Source organism: Pseudorca crassidens, chromosome 11, assembly GCF_039906515.1.
Source record: "Pseudorca crassidens isolate mPseCra1 chromosome 11, mPseCra1.hap1, whole genome shotgun sequence".
In the NCBI taxonomy this organism is placed as follows: Eukaryota; Metazoa; Chordata; class Mammalia; order Artiodactyla; family Delphinidae; genus Pseudorca; species Pseudorca crassidens.
In genome coordinates, this window is record NC_090306.1 from 64,009,749 (window position 1) to 64,026,039 (window position 16,291).

At 38.3% G+C, this 16,291-nt stretch overlaps 1 long non-coding RNA gene across 1 annotated transcript in view; it reads right to left on the minus strand.

The window, feature by feature from the left end:
- Positions 1-16,291, minus strand: part of LOC137202878 (uncharacterized) — a 134,801-nt gene that overhangs the window by 19,630 nt on the left and 98,880 nt on the right. The gene's annotated exons all lie outside the window — the stretch shown is intronic.

A 16,291-nucleotide genomic window follows, 5' to 3' on the forward strand; every position in this document is an offset into this window, starting at 1 on the left:
ACCTAAAATCAAGCAGGGTGGGGAATGAGGGGAAAGCTTGTTTGAAGGGGCAAGAGGTATAAAGGGGTGGGAACAAAGGGTTTCCTGTTAAAAGAACTGAAAGAAGATGGTGAAAGAGAAGCAGGGGAAATAGTAACAACAGATGGGATTAGATTGGGAGGCTCTCTGAGTGGCAAAGGCTTAAGGGCAACTGGAGGGCAATGAAAGGGTTTAATTAGGGAAGACGTGAATAGATATGCGTTTCAGAAAAAAATCACTCAGGCCAGTTAGGGGACAGTTAGGAGGTTGTTACTGTAACCCAGGTGAGAGATAACCGTGCCCTAAAAATAGCTGTACAAACAGTTTGACTAGTAGGACAGAACTCAGTAGCTTCAATTCCACACTTTGATTTTACATTATTTATCTCCTGCTGTGGAGGATTTATTCCCTGTCGAAAAATTTAAGACATAATCAAGCAAATGCAGAGGTGTTTAAGGGGCAGAAGCCCACTCCCTTGAGTGCCATTAGTCTGAAGATGATGTGCTGGGGGAGTTTTCTTCACTTTCAGCCCTGTTTTCTGCCCATTTCTTGACATAGGGCCCTTTTCCACTGGACTCATTATTTTGACCTCTGCTTTCTGAAAAGGAAGCTTGACAGAGATGTGCATTCTCTTCATTAACAAAGGAGTTACTGATCACGAGCTTGTTGGTGCAATATATTTAAAATTGCTCCTTGAACTTAGGTCTGCAAGTTTATTCTCTTCTCTTGGGCTCACAGGTACCCTCTGTGCCCCCTGGAGAGTCTCTTGCTCTGTATCCACATAGCAACAGCCTTGAGCAGCACAGCTGGTCTCAGAGCTCATGTTGGCAGGAATATTCTAGAAGGAAGTTAAGTGTCAGAAGGAAAATAAAGTGGATGAGCTCTAAGATCCTGTGCTCTCCACTGGAGCGTTGTTTCCTAAAAATCCATCAGACCACACATTCCACAGTAAAAGTTATCCTACTTTGAAGATTATGAATGTAAATTTGCCTGATTTTAACCAAATTCACATTCTACCATAAAGGACATGAAACTAGCTTTTTACTTTTGATAATCAGAATGATTTTTAGCAATATAACAATGGAAAAAAACTGCAGTGTTTGGGGCTGATTAACTCATGTTCTGGGTATTGTTAAAGGTTTTGTGGTTAAAACTAGATCCTAATACACCTTGACTCTTTGATGAAGAGAAACTGAAAAAAAACTAAGTCTGAACAAGTCCCACCTGGACTGAACTTTTAGCATCCCCAAATGGTGTTATTTATGACATTACTCTGACATTGGGAAATGCATGTGCTGAACATAGTCTCAGGGTCTTAATACACTGCAATGGGTGACAGTGATGTTTCCCTGGGGGAAAAAGAAAATTGATGTGCCCACTGTCAATCATCCCCCAAAGAAGTCAATCCTAAAACAAGAAAGGAGGGCTTGGGAGATAATATCACAGTCCCCAAGAACACAGGAAACCTTTCCATTTTTTAGATTTGGGACTTACCTTAGCAAACACTGAAGCCTAAATACATTAACAACAATTCTAGTGACTGGGTAGGGGCTGAGCTGTTCCTGGCTACCAGGAATGAAGCAAGAACCTGCTCACATAAGAAACTCCAAGAACAACAGAGGCAGTAACTTCAAAATGTTCTATATAGGCTGTACTTCCCTTTCTTTATCCTCAAACTAAATCCTTAAAATGCTCAAAATCCGGGCTTCCCTGGTGGCTCAGTGGCTAAGAATCCACCTGCCAATGCAGGGGACACGGATTCGAGTCCCAGTCCGGGAAGATCCCACATGCCATGGAGCAACTAAGGCCATGAGCCACAACTACTGAGCCTGTGTGCCACAACTACTGAGCCCACACACCTAGAGCCCATGCTCCACAACAAGAGAGGCCACCGCAATGAGAAGCCCGCGCACTGCAACAAAGAGTAGCCCCTGCTCGCTGCAACTAGAGAAAGCCTGCGCACAGCAACAAAGACCCAATGCAGCCAAAGATAAATAAATAAAATAAGTTAATTTTTAAAAAAATGCTCAAAATCTTAAAATGATGAAATGTACTTCCTGGCCTATGTTTTACTAAGGGAAATTAAGACAAAGAATAGCACTCACAGTTGGAGTGCGCTGGTCCAATAGAGTAGTCAAGCTTTTCCCAAGACCAATGGCAATGGCAGCAGTATCACGGTGGAAGAAAGCTATGCCCACAGAGTGATGCTCTCACAGAGGTAGTGCAGCAGCAAAGACCAGCTGTAGATTCCAGAGCAACCGGCATGTGAGCCGTGATTGTGGCTGCCCTGCCACGAGGGCCTGCAGAGGGCCCCTGCTCCACCAGCAGCACGAACAAGCTGGATGCCTTGTTGAGAATGTTAAGTGAGCATGCGTAATGGTTCACAAGCCAGGCCTCACCCAGTGTATCATCATCAGAATACCATCCACAGGCAGTTTTGACCATTATGCAGTTCTCAATAGTTTTTGTTCATGTTCATTGTTTAATTTGTATCTGTGTTGTATCATCAGTTAAAGACAGACAGCTAAAGAAGACTGATGTTGAAATACAAATTCACAAGGAACATTAAAAAGACATTCCAGGGCTTCCCTGGTGGTGCAGTGGTTGAGAGTCCACCTGCCGATGCAGGGGATATGGGTTCGTGCCCAGGTCCAGGAAGATCCCACATGCCATGGAGCGGCTAGGCCCGTGAGCCATGGCCGCTGAGCCTGTGCGTCCGGAGCCTGCGCTCCGCAACAGGAGAGGCCACAATAGTGAGAGGCCCGCGTAACGCAAAAAAAAAAAAAAAAAAGATATTCCATACGTCTCCTTCAGATTTTCTTTACCAAATCCACAGGTTGTTAACTGATTAAAATATTTATACAGCATATCAAGGTGTCTCTAGTTCCACAAGGAAAAAAAAAAGTGGTTCTGAAGAACCTAGGGGCAAGATGGGAATAAAGACACAGACCTACTAGAGAATGGACTTGAGGACACGGGGAGGGGGAAGGGTAAGCTGGGACGAAGTGAGAGAGTGGCATGGACATATATACACTACCAAATGTGAAATGGATAGCTAGTGGGAAGCAGCCGCATAGCACAGGGAGATCAGCTCGGTGCTTTGTGACCACCTAGAGGGGTGGGACAGGGAGAGTGGGAGGGAGACACAAGAGGGAGGAGATATGGGGATATATGTATACGTATAGCGGATGCACTTTGTTATACAGCAGAAACTAATACATTGTAAAGCCATTATACTCCAAGACAGATGTTAAAAAAATAAAATAAAATAATGATATTCTATACGTTTCCTTAAGATTTTCTTTACCAAATCCACAGGTTGTTAACTGACCAAAATATTTATACAGCACATCAAGGTATCTCTAGTTACACACACACACACACAAAACTGTTAAAAAAGAAAACAGTTTACCAATAATACGGAGGTTTTTTTTCTATTGCAATTAAAGATTATCCATAACAAAATGTCTCATTTGAGAGCAAAGGCTGGCAAATAGCAACACAAATCCTTTCTCTCAATTCATCTTTTAGGAACAAAATATAATTTTGTAAATAAAACACTTCACAATTTTAAGAGCAAAATACAAGAAGTTCAATCTTATAAAATAAGCAGTTTTGTTGATGTTGCCATGTAGAGTTAAATTTATATCTTCATTTTAATGTGCAATTGGTTCCCAACTAAACATGATAGATATCACTTTACATTTCTGGCCCCTTAATAATGTGTTCAGTTACATAATTAATTTTTTTTTTTTTTGCGGTACGCGGGCCTCCCACTGTTGTGGCCTCTCCCATTGCGGAGCACAGGCTCCGGACGCTCAGGCTCAGCGGCCATGACTCACGGGCCCGGCCGCTCCGCGGCATGTGGGATCTTCCTTGACTGGGGCACGAACCCGCGTCCCCTGCATCAGCAGGTGGACTCTCAACCACTGCGCCACCAGGGAAGCCCACATAATTAATTTTTTAAAATTGAATAGCTGGTATTACTTGTTAAATTAGAAAAAGCTTAAATGTATTTTTTATAACTATTATTAAGATTGTATTTAAAGCAAATAATTAAAGAGTTTGTCATCCAAATTGGAAAAGTTTGAGAATGGTAAGTGCTACTAATAATCACCAGGATAATATATAAAATCTAGGGCTATCCTGAAGAAACCAGGACTTCAAGTAATAATGCTAAGCTTATTATCTGTAATAATATATTAATTTTTTAAATTTATTTATTTATCATATAACACAAAAGATGATGAAATGATTTTTAAAAACCTAAGGAAGTTAGTGAGATCATATATTACTATAGAAGGAGTTTATGAGCCAAAAAATGGATATCTAAGGTAGATTCTATTTTAATCCAATCCCTTCATTTCACAAATGAGGGTCCTACACATAAACAGGCTATAAGACATGACCAAGGTATCACAGCTAAACTAGAGGAAACGTTTATGACCCTAAATTATACCTGTTTTCTGGATGATGGATTCTAATTATGGGCAAATCCACAATCTTGCTCCAAAGAGTGAACCAAGGAATTAAAAACCTATTTCAAAAAGTACTCTATAAAATTCTTAACAATGTGAAACAACTAGCCTTTCTAATAAAAAATCATGAAAAATAATATTCTAAGGTTTTAAACCACATTTATTCATAGAAACTCTCCTATTAATCTCAATGGCAGAAAAGATCACCAAAGGCATCAGAGGTGAGAAGGAAAGGTCTAGTTGGTGACCTGGACAGTTTCTCATCTGGAGACTTATACAGAAAGCAGATTCTAACAGAATAGACAACTGAGGCTGCAAGCTCACCCCCACCCAACCCCTCTTACATGAATGGTTCACTTAAGTAGCAATAGTCGAGCATGAGAAAGTGCACTGAAAGGACTGTAATTTAAATGTAGAAGATCCAAGATCTGGGCGAGCAGCTCCAGTCCACAGCAGTGGACAAAAGTCCACCTGATTTGTGGAAACAGTTTACAACAACTGAGACAGAGGCAAATGCTGTGGCCTTTAGTGGCCAGATTAGACTTTAGTTCTCATTCTGCCTTCCATTTACAGACTCAATCCCTAAGAATTCAGGAAACCCCAGAATCCTTTGGCAATTTCAAGGAGGAGTGCAACGGAGGTCTCAATAAGAAGGCATAGGATATTCTTCTGAAGGGCAGAAGCAGCGTCTTGAGCAATTAATTAAAAAAATAAGGCATGATTATATTTGTACCCCAGGTAGGTGATCAGGTTTACACAAAAACCATTCTAAAGTGGTGTTTTTCATTATCTTAAATTGAAATTTTATGTAATCTAGTGGAAATAGAATGCTAATAGGTAAATATGGACATAGATCAATTATCTGGGTAATTGAATTATTCCTACATAACTCCAGGATATTAGCTGGAAAACTGGAAAAGAAAAAGATGAAAAAAAGAAAAGTTATGTCAGATTAAAGGCAAGAAATGAGTAGAATAATGAAGAAAAGTGAAGTCAGATGAGGAAAGCCAATGAGGGCATCTGATGGGGGAAAGTCCTTCCATTGTTATTTATTTAGTGGCCACTTTTTTCCCCCACATTTATTTTGTCTTTACAGTAAACATTTAACATAGCGCCTTGAGTTCCCTAGAATGAAGAACACAAGATTTGAAGACAGAAAACTTGAACTCAAATCCTTACCCCATGCTGAGCACATCACTTAGCAGTTTTTGTCCTCGTTTCCCTTTGCTAGAGAGGAGTAGGAAGCACTTACTCACAGGTCTTGTTGAAAGAATAACTAAGATGACCATGTGAGCATACTTGACATATAGAAGACCATCAAATATATATTTGGTGACCTGGACAGTCACCAAATATATATATATATATATATATATATATTTTAATAGATCTTTATTGGAGTATAATTGCTTCACAGTACTGTGTTAGTTTCTGTTGTACAATAAAGTACAATAAAGTGAATCACCCATATGCATCCATTTGCCCCCATACCCCCTCGCTCTTGAAGGCCATCAAATATATTAATTTTTCCAAGAACATTTAAAATTATCTCAAAGAATACTTGTTAAAAAAGAATGTGTAGAAAAATAGGGAAATAATAAAGTAAATATGGAACCTTAGAAAGCCTTGCAGTGAATTAACAAGCCATTTAAAAGGGCTCATTAGCACCTGATAACTTTTGCAGTTGGTAAAGTGCTGTTCTGAAGATTCTATTATTATACAAGTTGCAATTAATGAAATAAGGAATAATGAAAACTCAGTCTATCAGAAAATTGCCAGTTAGCAGGACGAGGATTAAGAATATAATTCTAGGGCTTTCCTGGTGGCGCAGTGGTTGAGAGTCCACCTGCCGATGCAGGGGACACAGGTTCGTGCCCCGGTCCGGGAAGATCCCACATGTCGCGGAGCGGCTGGGCCCGCGAGCCATGGCCGCTGAGCCTGCGCGTCCGGAGCCTGTGCTCCGCAACGGGAGAGGCCACAACAGTGAGAGGCCCGCGTACCACCAAAAAAAAAAAAAAAAAAAAAAGAATATAATTGTAATTTGAGAAAAGACATTAATAATTAAAAGGTCAAGATGGTCCACCCCTTAGAAACTCATGTAACAGGAAGTTTATAATTAGCTATACAAGGGGAAAACTTCAGCTTTGAGCATCATGAAAAATTCTAAAAGATGGCAGGCCATCTGTTTTTCCTACCTGAAAAGATGCCTACCTCTCTGCTATTTGGTTTGATCATCACCAATACCACCATCAGACATATAATGAATGTTCCAGGCCCCAAGAATAAAAATGTGTAAATAATTGTCTCTGTGCTAAAATTAATAATAAAATTTTAAAAAGGACATCTAAGTAGGAATTCAGGACTAGATATAAAAGAATAAACAAGAAAAGCCAAATTTCCCAGGTTATATCAGGGTCATCATTGTTATCATCAGCATCATAGCATTTATTTTATCAACTGTTATAAAATGTAGAGCATTTCTTAAAATTCCTCCTAACAAATTCCAGAAATCCCCAGAGGTTATTTTAAATATGCTTAATATTAGCTTCATAGATACTACTCAGTGTCTGTCACTCTGCTCTAACCCTGTTCCAATAGCTATGGTAACGGCTGCTGGAGAAACTGCAGAATTTAATGAGCACTAGCTAAACAAATGCCAGGAACAATTACAGTGTACCGTGTCCTCCCCATTTCAGGTCAGACTCAGGCTAGTTCAGCTCATACTCCAGCTCTCCAACAGACAGAGAAGAGAAAACATTCCTTACTGCTTATAAGACAAAACTATAATTCAAAAGATACATGCATCCCTATGTTCATAGCAGCATTATCCACAATAGCCAAGACATGGAAGTAACCTAAATGTCCATCAACAGATGAATGGATAAAGATGTGGTACATATATACAATGGAACACTAAGCAGCTCAGCTTGAACTGCTACAACAAAATACCATGGGCTGGGTGACTTCAACAACAGACATTTAGTTCTCACTTTTCTGGAAGTTAGGAAGTCTAAGATGGTGCCAGCAGATTTGGTTGTTGGTGAGGGCCTTCTTTCTGACTTGCAAATAGCTGATTTCTTGCTATATCCTCACATGGGAGATGGAGAGAAAGAGAGAGAGAGAGAGAGAGAGAGAGAGAGAGAGAGAGAGAGAAACTGCACTCTGATCTCTTTCTCTTCTGAAAAAGCTACTAATTCCGTTATGGGGGTTCCACCCGTATGATCTCATCTAAACCTAATTACCTCCCAAAGGCCCCACCTTCAAATGTCATCACATTGGGGGGTTAGGGCTTCAATATATGAATTTGGTGAGAATAGAAGCATTCAGTCCAAACAGGTCAAATCTGACACATCAGTAACCCTCTAATATGGTAAGGAATTCAATATCACAAACCCAGTTTTTAAGTATCTCTTTTGATAATTTTGTATCATATTTTCCCACCTTGCTTTGGATCATTGTATATCCATGGCTCCATGCTTTAGGCAAAGTTATTTTAAGATTGTTATGCAACATATCTGTTGCAAAGACCTCTTTCCTACAACTGAGAATGGGATTAATGAAGGCAGGGCTAGAGCAATACTGTCCTCAATCCAGGCAAGCAAGGACTTGCCCCAACTCTTGTACTTCAGGGATTTGAAGTACAATTTAAAATGCTATCCTTCCTTATCTGGAGATGTGTGTTAGACTCCATCTCTCTCCTTTCCTAGGCAATCCATAGAATACAATATCCTAGACATTTCCAAAGTCTGAGCTATGCTGAATAGAATAATACAAGGACAACAGGTAGAAGGCTTCAGTTCAATGTAAGGTTCATCCTCTGAGGTGGGCCATGGTCAAGCTTACCAGGCTTCTAGGACTTTTGACATGGCATATCAAAGATAGTGTAATGACTACTGGTGGGAAAGTAAGTTGGTGCAGCCACTATGGAAAACAATATGGAGGTTCCTCAAAAAACTAAAAATAGAGTTGCGATATGATCCAGCAATCCCACTGCTGGGCATGTATCCAGACAAAACTATAATTCAGGGGCTTCCCTGGTGGCGCAGTGGTTGAGAATCTGCCTGCCAATGCAGGGGACACGGGTTCGAGCCCTGGTCTGGGAAGATCCCACATGCCGCGGAACAACTAGGCCCATGAACCACAACAACTGAGCCTGCATGTCTGGAGCTTGTGCTCCACAACAAGAGAGGCTGCGACAATGAGAGGCCCGCGCACCGCGATGAAGAGTGGCCCCCACTCGCCGCAACTAGAGAAAACCCACATGCAGAAACAAAGACCCAAAAATAAATAAATAAATAAAATTACAAAAAACAAAACAAAACTATAATTCAAAAGATACATGCACCCCTACATTCATAGCAGCACTATTCACAATAGCCAAGACATGGAAGTAACCTAAATGTCCATCAATAGGTGAATGGATAAAGATGTGGTACATATATACAATGAAATACTACTCAGCCATAAAAAAGAACAAAATGATGCCATTTGCAGCAACATGGATGGACCTAGAGATTATCATACTAAGTGAAGTAAGTCAGAAAGACAAATACCATATGATATCACTTATATGTGGAATCTAAAATATGACACAAATGAACTTGTTTATGAAACAGAAACAGACTCACAGACATAGAAAACAGACTTGTGGTTGCCAAGGCGGAGGGGAAATGGGGGAGAAATGGATTGGGAGTTTGGGATTAGCAGATGCAAACTATTATCTATAGAATGGATAAACAACAAGGTCCTACTGTATAGCACAGGGAACTATATTCAATATCCTGTAATAAACCATAATGGAAAAGAAAAAAAAGATAGTATAGTGAATATTGCCTATGTGTTACTTAGTCACTACCATATAACTTGAGACCAAAGACACAATATGCACTGGTGATATAGAAAAAAATGAAAGTAAAATTTGAATATTAAATCTAAGTGACAAGATTTGTCAAAAGCAATTTTTTCAATCACTTAAATAATTATTCTTTAATTTTAGAGTGACATGACTGGGGCCTAAAAAGCTCAGCAAAATCCTATTTGGAACTTCCTTCAACCTTGCAGGATGACCTCCCTCATGAAACTAAAGACAGTAGCCAAGGGTCAAGCATGTCTTTCTTGAAAGAACCAGAGAAAATTGAGAAGTTGTACTCATGGAGCAGCCCCTCATTGATGTTATCTTGTAGCCTTCATTGAGAGCTATACACTTTAAGCTAAATGCAATAAAGTATAATTCACATACACTCTATGTATTTCAGTTCATTCTCTCTCATCTTCAAGTCCAGCCTTCTGTACACTTAATTCACACTCCAGGTCTTTACTGTTCTGCTACATCATCCATTGGATTACTGTTGAACTCCAATGGGTTACAAACACACACACACGTACACGATGAACAAGGTTTAATTTTTATAGTCAGCACATGATGTACATTTTACCATGACGTAATAAAACTACACATGCGTGAGTATAACTGAACAAATGTTTGACACATAATACGTACCCTAACACATATGATGTATTTTGATATTTGCTATTTTATTTTTAATGCTAATTTTCATAAACTGATTAGTTGATCTAATAACGGGTCTCATCCTGCAGTTTAAATCCATTTTCCTCTACATCCAATTTTCAGACTGTACCCTGGAATCCATTAGTGTACAGTCAATGAAATTCATTACAGAATTATCTGCTTTTCTGGCCTACCACTCAGCTTTTTTCTTTCTTTACAAAAATGTCCCAAGTGAAATAATTGTGCCAAGTATTTTACAGTTTTCTCAATTAATCTCTGAATGCAAAAGGGAAAAATAGGGCTTCCCTGGTGGTGCAGTGGTTGAGAGTCCGCCTGCCAATGTAGGGAACGCGGGTTCATGACCCGGTCCGGGAAGATCCCACATGCCGCGGAGCGGCTGGGCCCGTGAGCCATGGCCGCTGAGCCTGCGCGTCCGGAGCCTGTGCTCCGCAACGGGAGGGGGCGCAACAGTGAGAGGCCCGCGTACCGCGACGAAAAAAAAAAAAGGGAAGAATATATCCTCACTTTCAAGTAAATTTAAGAGTGAAAGGTTTCTCTAAGAAAGATAAATGTGCACATGCATACACACACACACATATACATACAGAGGGATACAATTATAGTGATATAGAGTTTTGTCCTTTTTCACTTAGTATTACAATAAAGGATATTTACCTATTTTGCTAAAATTCCTCAAAAGGATAACTTTTCATAATTGCTTACAGTTCATCAAATAGGTATTTCATAAAATAGAAAAGTAATCATTTATTATTAAGGTTATTTCCAGAATATTTAATAAAATATTTTAATAAATTATAAGCCACCAAATGAAAGAAAAAATTATTAAATGTCTACCACAATACTGTATAATACAAAAATTAATCCAAAGCACTTGTATATGCTTATAACCAAATAATCGTTTAATATGAAGTAAGGTTAGTATCATTAAACATTTCTTATCCAGTTTTCAGGTAAAACAGTTGACAGAAATGTTCAGTACTTTAAAGCTATGATCATATAAAGTGGTTTAGAAAATTTGCAAAGTAATCAGAATCTAGTGAAGTTAATAAAATTTATAAAGTTTTTTAATAAAGTTTTTTACACTATAAGTTTCTTAATAAAGAAAATTAAGTTTCTCATATAGATAAGAAAAACAATACCTTACTATTAAATGGGGTGGCAAAAATCTAGAAAGACTATAGGTTTAAACACATTGCACGTGAGGTACCTGTGAAAATCTTGTGGTAATATATACATAGACAGTGAGGGTTGTACCTGTTAAGCTCAAAAGAGGTAAAGCGGTCAGACTGCATGTTTAGCAATAAGGCTAAAGCCATGACTAGTGAATGAGGCCAGGCAAATATAGAATGTGAAATGAAAGGAGAAGACCACAGTCACACAGAAAAAGCAGGATCAGGTCCTTAGTGACTCCAGCCCACCCTTAATTCCCTTCACTTTAGCTTTAGAGATTTTCCATATGTATTCTTCCTTTAAATCTACATCACACACTTTGTATTCCTAAACATACTGGGAGCTTTTCAAGGATAGATACTTCTTCAATTGTATGTAATGCAGAGTTAGATGCTAAAAGAGCTCCAGACTTACATTTGTAGTAACGAGAGTCCATAATTCAGACAACCTTGTACAAGATGTAAACAAGCATTCGCTTTAAGGCACTGGAGACTCAACAAGATAGTAAGTAATTACCAATCCATCATCCAGAAGAAGAGAGAAATCAAGAGATACAAGGTCAGGATTTGGCTCACTTTTCCCCTGGGGCTGCTAAGGGACCAAGAGGCTGAACAGTGTTCCGGACAACATCCCAGGAATAGGTGGACAACAGCTGGACTCCAGGACCCACATGGGAGTACAGGGAGGTGCTGATCTATTCCACGTACTTTGGGTTAGAACTCTGAAGAGTTGTCCCTTAGGAGTAAGAGTGAACCAAAAGTGGTCCTTCATTGAAACTATAGCCAAGCTTTCAATCCTCTCAGTCCCAGAAATTAAATGGAGGTGATCCCAGATGGCTAGTGTCCAGAGGCCACTGTTGAAGCAAAAGAAATAATCTCTAGAGAAAGACGCTATACTAGGTCTCAATTTCTACAATTTTTAAGTACAATGTCTGTGTTGAAATCAAATACATTCACACATGTGACAGTGCAAGATAAAATAAATGAGAACCAGCAGAAACAACAGGCAATTTAAAAGGCCTACAGGGGCTGCAGATGTTGGTGTCATCAAACACAGACTTTAAAATAACTATGATTACTATAATTAAGGCTATAAAGATACAATTGAGAATTTCAATATAGCTGGAAACCATAAAAAAGGACATGGTACATTCTTAAACACACACAGAAATTCTAGAAATCAAAAATACAGTCAACAACATTAAGAACCCAAGGATGGGTTTAACACAAGCTTAGAAGTAATGAAGAGAAAAATTAGTTAAGTGATATATAAATCAGAAGAAACAATTTAGAAAGAAGGACAAAGAGAAAAAAAAAACAGAAGAAAGGTTAAGTGGACTGGAGAATAGAATGAGAAGGTCTAAACTGGGTGTAAATCATAGTCCCAGATAAAGGGGGGTGGGGGGGGGAGGAGAATATGGGTCAGAAGTAACATTTGAGCAATGGTAGAAAATAGTCCAAAACTGAATATTCTAAGACACAGATTCAAGAAACCCAAAAAACTCAAGAAGTTTAAATAAAAAGAAATACATGTTTAAGCACTTCTTAGTAAAACTGATTATGGTCAAGAACAAAACAGGAGAGAAAAAACACAAATTACCTTAAAAGGAGCAACAATTACACTGAGTGTTGACTTCTCAAAACAAACAAACAATAAAAAAAAATAAAACCCACAATAAAAGTGAGAGATAATGATATATTTACAGTGCTGAAAGAAAACAAGTGCTAATTTATAATTCTAAGGAAGGTGAAATAGAAACATTTTTAGATAAGAATTGAGAGAGTTCATTACCAACAGACCAATATTAAAAGAAATATCCATGAGCATTCTTTAGGTGGGAAAAGAATGAAACCAGATGAAATGTAAAAAACAAACAAAAAGAAAATTAGAAGAAGAAATAGCAAATAAAATGGTAAATGTGTGAGTAAATATATTTGAATATTGACTATATAAAATAGTAATTTAACAACACAAGTAGCATTTAGTTGGAAGGGTAAATGGCATTAAAATGCTCTAAGATTATTTTACTTTCTGGAAATAGGTTAAAAGTAACCATTAATATTATACTTTGATAAGTTAAGGATACATGTTGCAACCCCTAGGATAACACTAAAGAGTATGTAAAATGGGAAAACTTTAAAAAGTATTAACCCAAAAGAAAGAGAAAAGAAATGCAGGGCTATAAGCACAAATAGAAATGAACATAATAAAATGGTAGATTTAAATCCAAGTAGATCAGAAATTATATTAAAGATAAATGTTAAATGCTCCAATTAAAAGGTGGCTTATTGGATTGAATTTTTTAATGCTATATGCTATATATAAGAGAGACGTAGACAAAGAATTAAAGGATGAAAAAGATAGAATTTGCAAACATTAAACAAGAAAAAAATAGCCATCTTAATGTCAAACTGAGCAGATTTTAAGGCAAAAAGCATTGTAAGAGATAAAGAGGAACATATTTTTTCTGTTGACCAGCAACCATATATCCATAAAATGACTAAAATCAAGGAGGAAAGCAAAAGAGAATATTGCAAATTGAAAATTCTCATGCATTCCGAGTGAGCATAAATAAGTACCCTTGGAAGACATTCTGGTATCACTTACTAAAGATGAAGAGGTACATACCTGCTATGGACTGTATATTTATTTTCCCCTAAAATTCATATGTTGAAGTCCTAACCCAAATGGGATGGTATTAGGAGGTGGGGCCTTTGGGAGATAACAAGGTCAGGAGAGTGAAGTCCTCGTAATGGGATTAATGCCCCTTGTAAGAAGAGACACATGAGAGCTTGCTTCCTCTCTCTGCTCTCTGCCCTGTGAGGACACAGCAAGAAGACGGCCACTGGCAAACCAGGAAGTGAGCTCTGACCAGACACTGGATATGCCGGCGCCTTGATCTTGGACTTCCCAGCCTCCAGAACTATGAGAAATAAATGTTTGTCATTCAAGCCACCCAGTTTATGGTAATTTGTTATAGTGGCTCAAACTGACTAAGGTAATACTCTATGACCCAACAAATCCACATGTGGATGCAGAAAATTATAGACATATGCATCAGGATTCACATACAAGAATGTTCACAGTAGCATTATTTATCATTTCCCCAAACTGAGGACTCCCAAATTTTTATGGCATTAGGAAAAAAAAGAATACACATACAACAGAATATTATAAAGCAATTAAAATTAACAAGTTGTTACATGCAACAACATAAAAAAACACACACATTTTTACAAATATAATTTTTAGCAAAAGGTACCAGACACAAAAGAATGAGTGATTTCATTTGAAAGCCATCATTACTAAATTATTGCATTTAGAAACACATATGCAGGTGATAAAACTCTAAAGAAAAGCAAGGAAGTGACACTATAAAGTCAGGATAATGATAATCTTTGTGAAGGAGGGATAAAGGAGGTAATAACTGGATGGGAGGAAAAGGGAACTTTTGAGATGCTGAAAATGTTCTATTCCTTGATACAGACGATCACTTTGTAATAATTCACTGGGTTGTACATTTTTGTCTGTTTTGCATTTTATTCTGTTTCTGTATGTGTACCTTATTTTATTATTTTTTAAAATAAACACCTTCATGAGAATGTGTAGCCTTACCTGATATGATCTGGACTAGGTCAGTGGATCAGTCAATTTAAAGTTCATTAATATAAAAATCATTTAAATAAAGATGCCTCCATACCCTGAACATTTAATTTTCAGTTAAAATTATATGCAATTCGACTCCTAGGTATTTATCTAAAATAAAGAAAAACATATGTCCATAGAAAGACTTATACAAGAACATTCATAGCCACTTTATTCACAATAGCCCCAAACTGGAGACAATACAAATATGCATCCACACAATCTGCAATATATCTATACAATATACTGATAAATTATTTCTGGTGTGTCTCTATAAAGAAATACTAGGGCTTCCCTGGTGGCGCAGTGGTTGAGAGTCCGCCTGCCAATGCAGGGGACACGGGTTCATGCCCCAGTCCGGGAAGATCCCACATGCCGCGGAGCGGCTGGGCCCGTGAGCCATGGTCGCTGAGCCTGCGCGTCCGGAGCCTGTGCTCCGCAACGGGAGAGGCCACAACAGTGAGAGGCCCGCGTACCACGACGAAAAAAAAAAAAATACTAGTCTGCAATATAAAGGATTATTTTACTGATTCACCTGACCACATGAGTGAATCCAGTGATGTGCTGACAAGTGACTCTTCAGGGTAGAGAAAACCCTGATTTGTATTGTTTGCCAATTTCCATGATGTAAACATTCCCACTTGAATATTCCCATTTCGAGTTGACAGTGATTGCAGAGTTGGGAAGAGATGCATACCACTGACCCTCACAACCTGGTTTCAGCTTGCTCACAGCCGGGTGAGTCTCAACCAACGTTATGCTGAGCCAAAGAAGGCCAGACACAAAAGAGTACATACTACACGATTTCATTTCTATGACGTTCTAGAAAACGAAACTAAATGAAAAAAAAAACTTAGAAAAGTGGTCACATCTGGGGATTCCCTGGGAAGGGGCATGAGGGAAGTTTTGAAGGAGATGGAAATGTTCTAGATTGTGGTAAGGGTGTGTATTACAAAAGTCTATCTGTTTGTCAAAATTGCACAGCTAAGATCTGTGCATTTCAAAGCATGTAAATTTTACCTCCAGAAAAGTAAATAAATAAAAGGAACCAAGGAAAAATAATGCGATTGAGTTGAGAGTAGGTGGAAGCATGCATAACAATACAGGCAAGGCAGAAAGTTGGTAATTATTGAAGCTGCATGACGGGTATATGGAGGTTCATTTTGTTGTTGTGTTTACTTTGTATGTGGTTAATATTTCTGCAATGAAAAGCTGAAAAATAACACATACAGAGATGAACATAAACACACCAATTTTTCTGAACTGGCCTTGTCTTTGATCACGGGTCCTCCCCCGGTTTTCTTTGTCTTTGTTGCATAAACTGCCCCATACATTTCTAGTTGTTTTGCCTTAAGACAGACACATGTAAAGCCATCATTGTGCGTAATTCTAGATCGTTCTGATTTTTCCTACATACAGTTTTTCCCTTTAACAATTGTCTCATCCATAC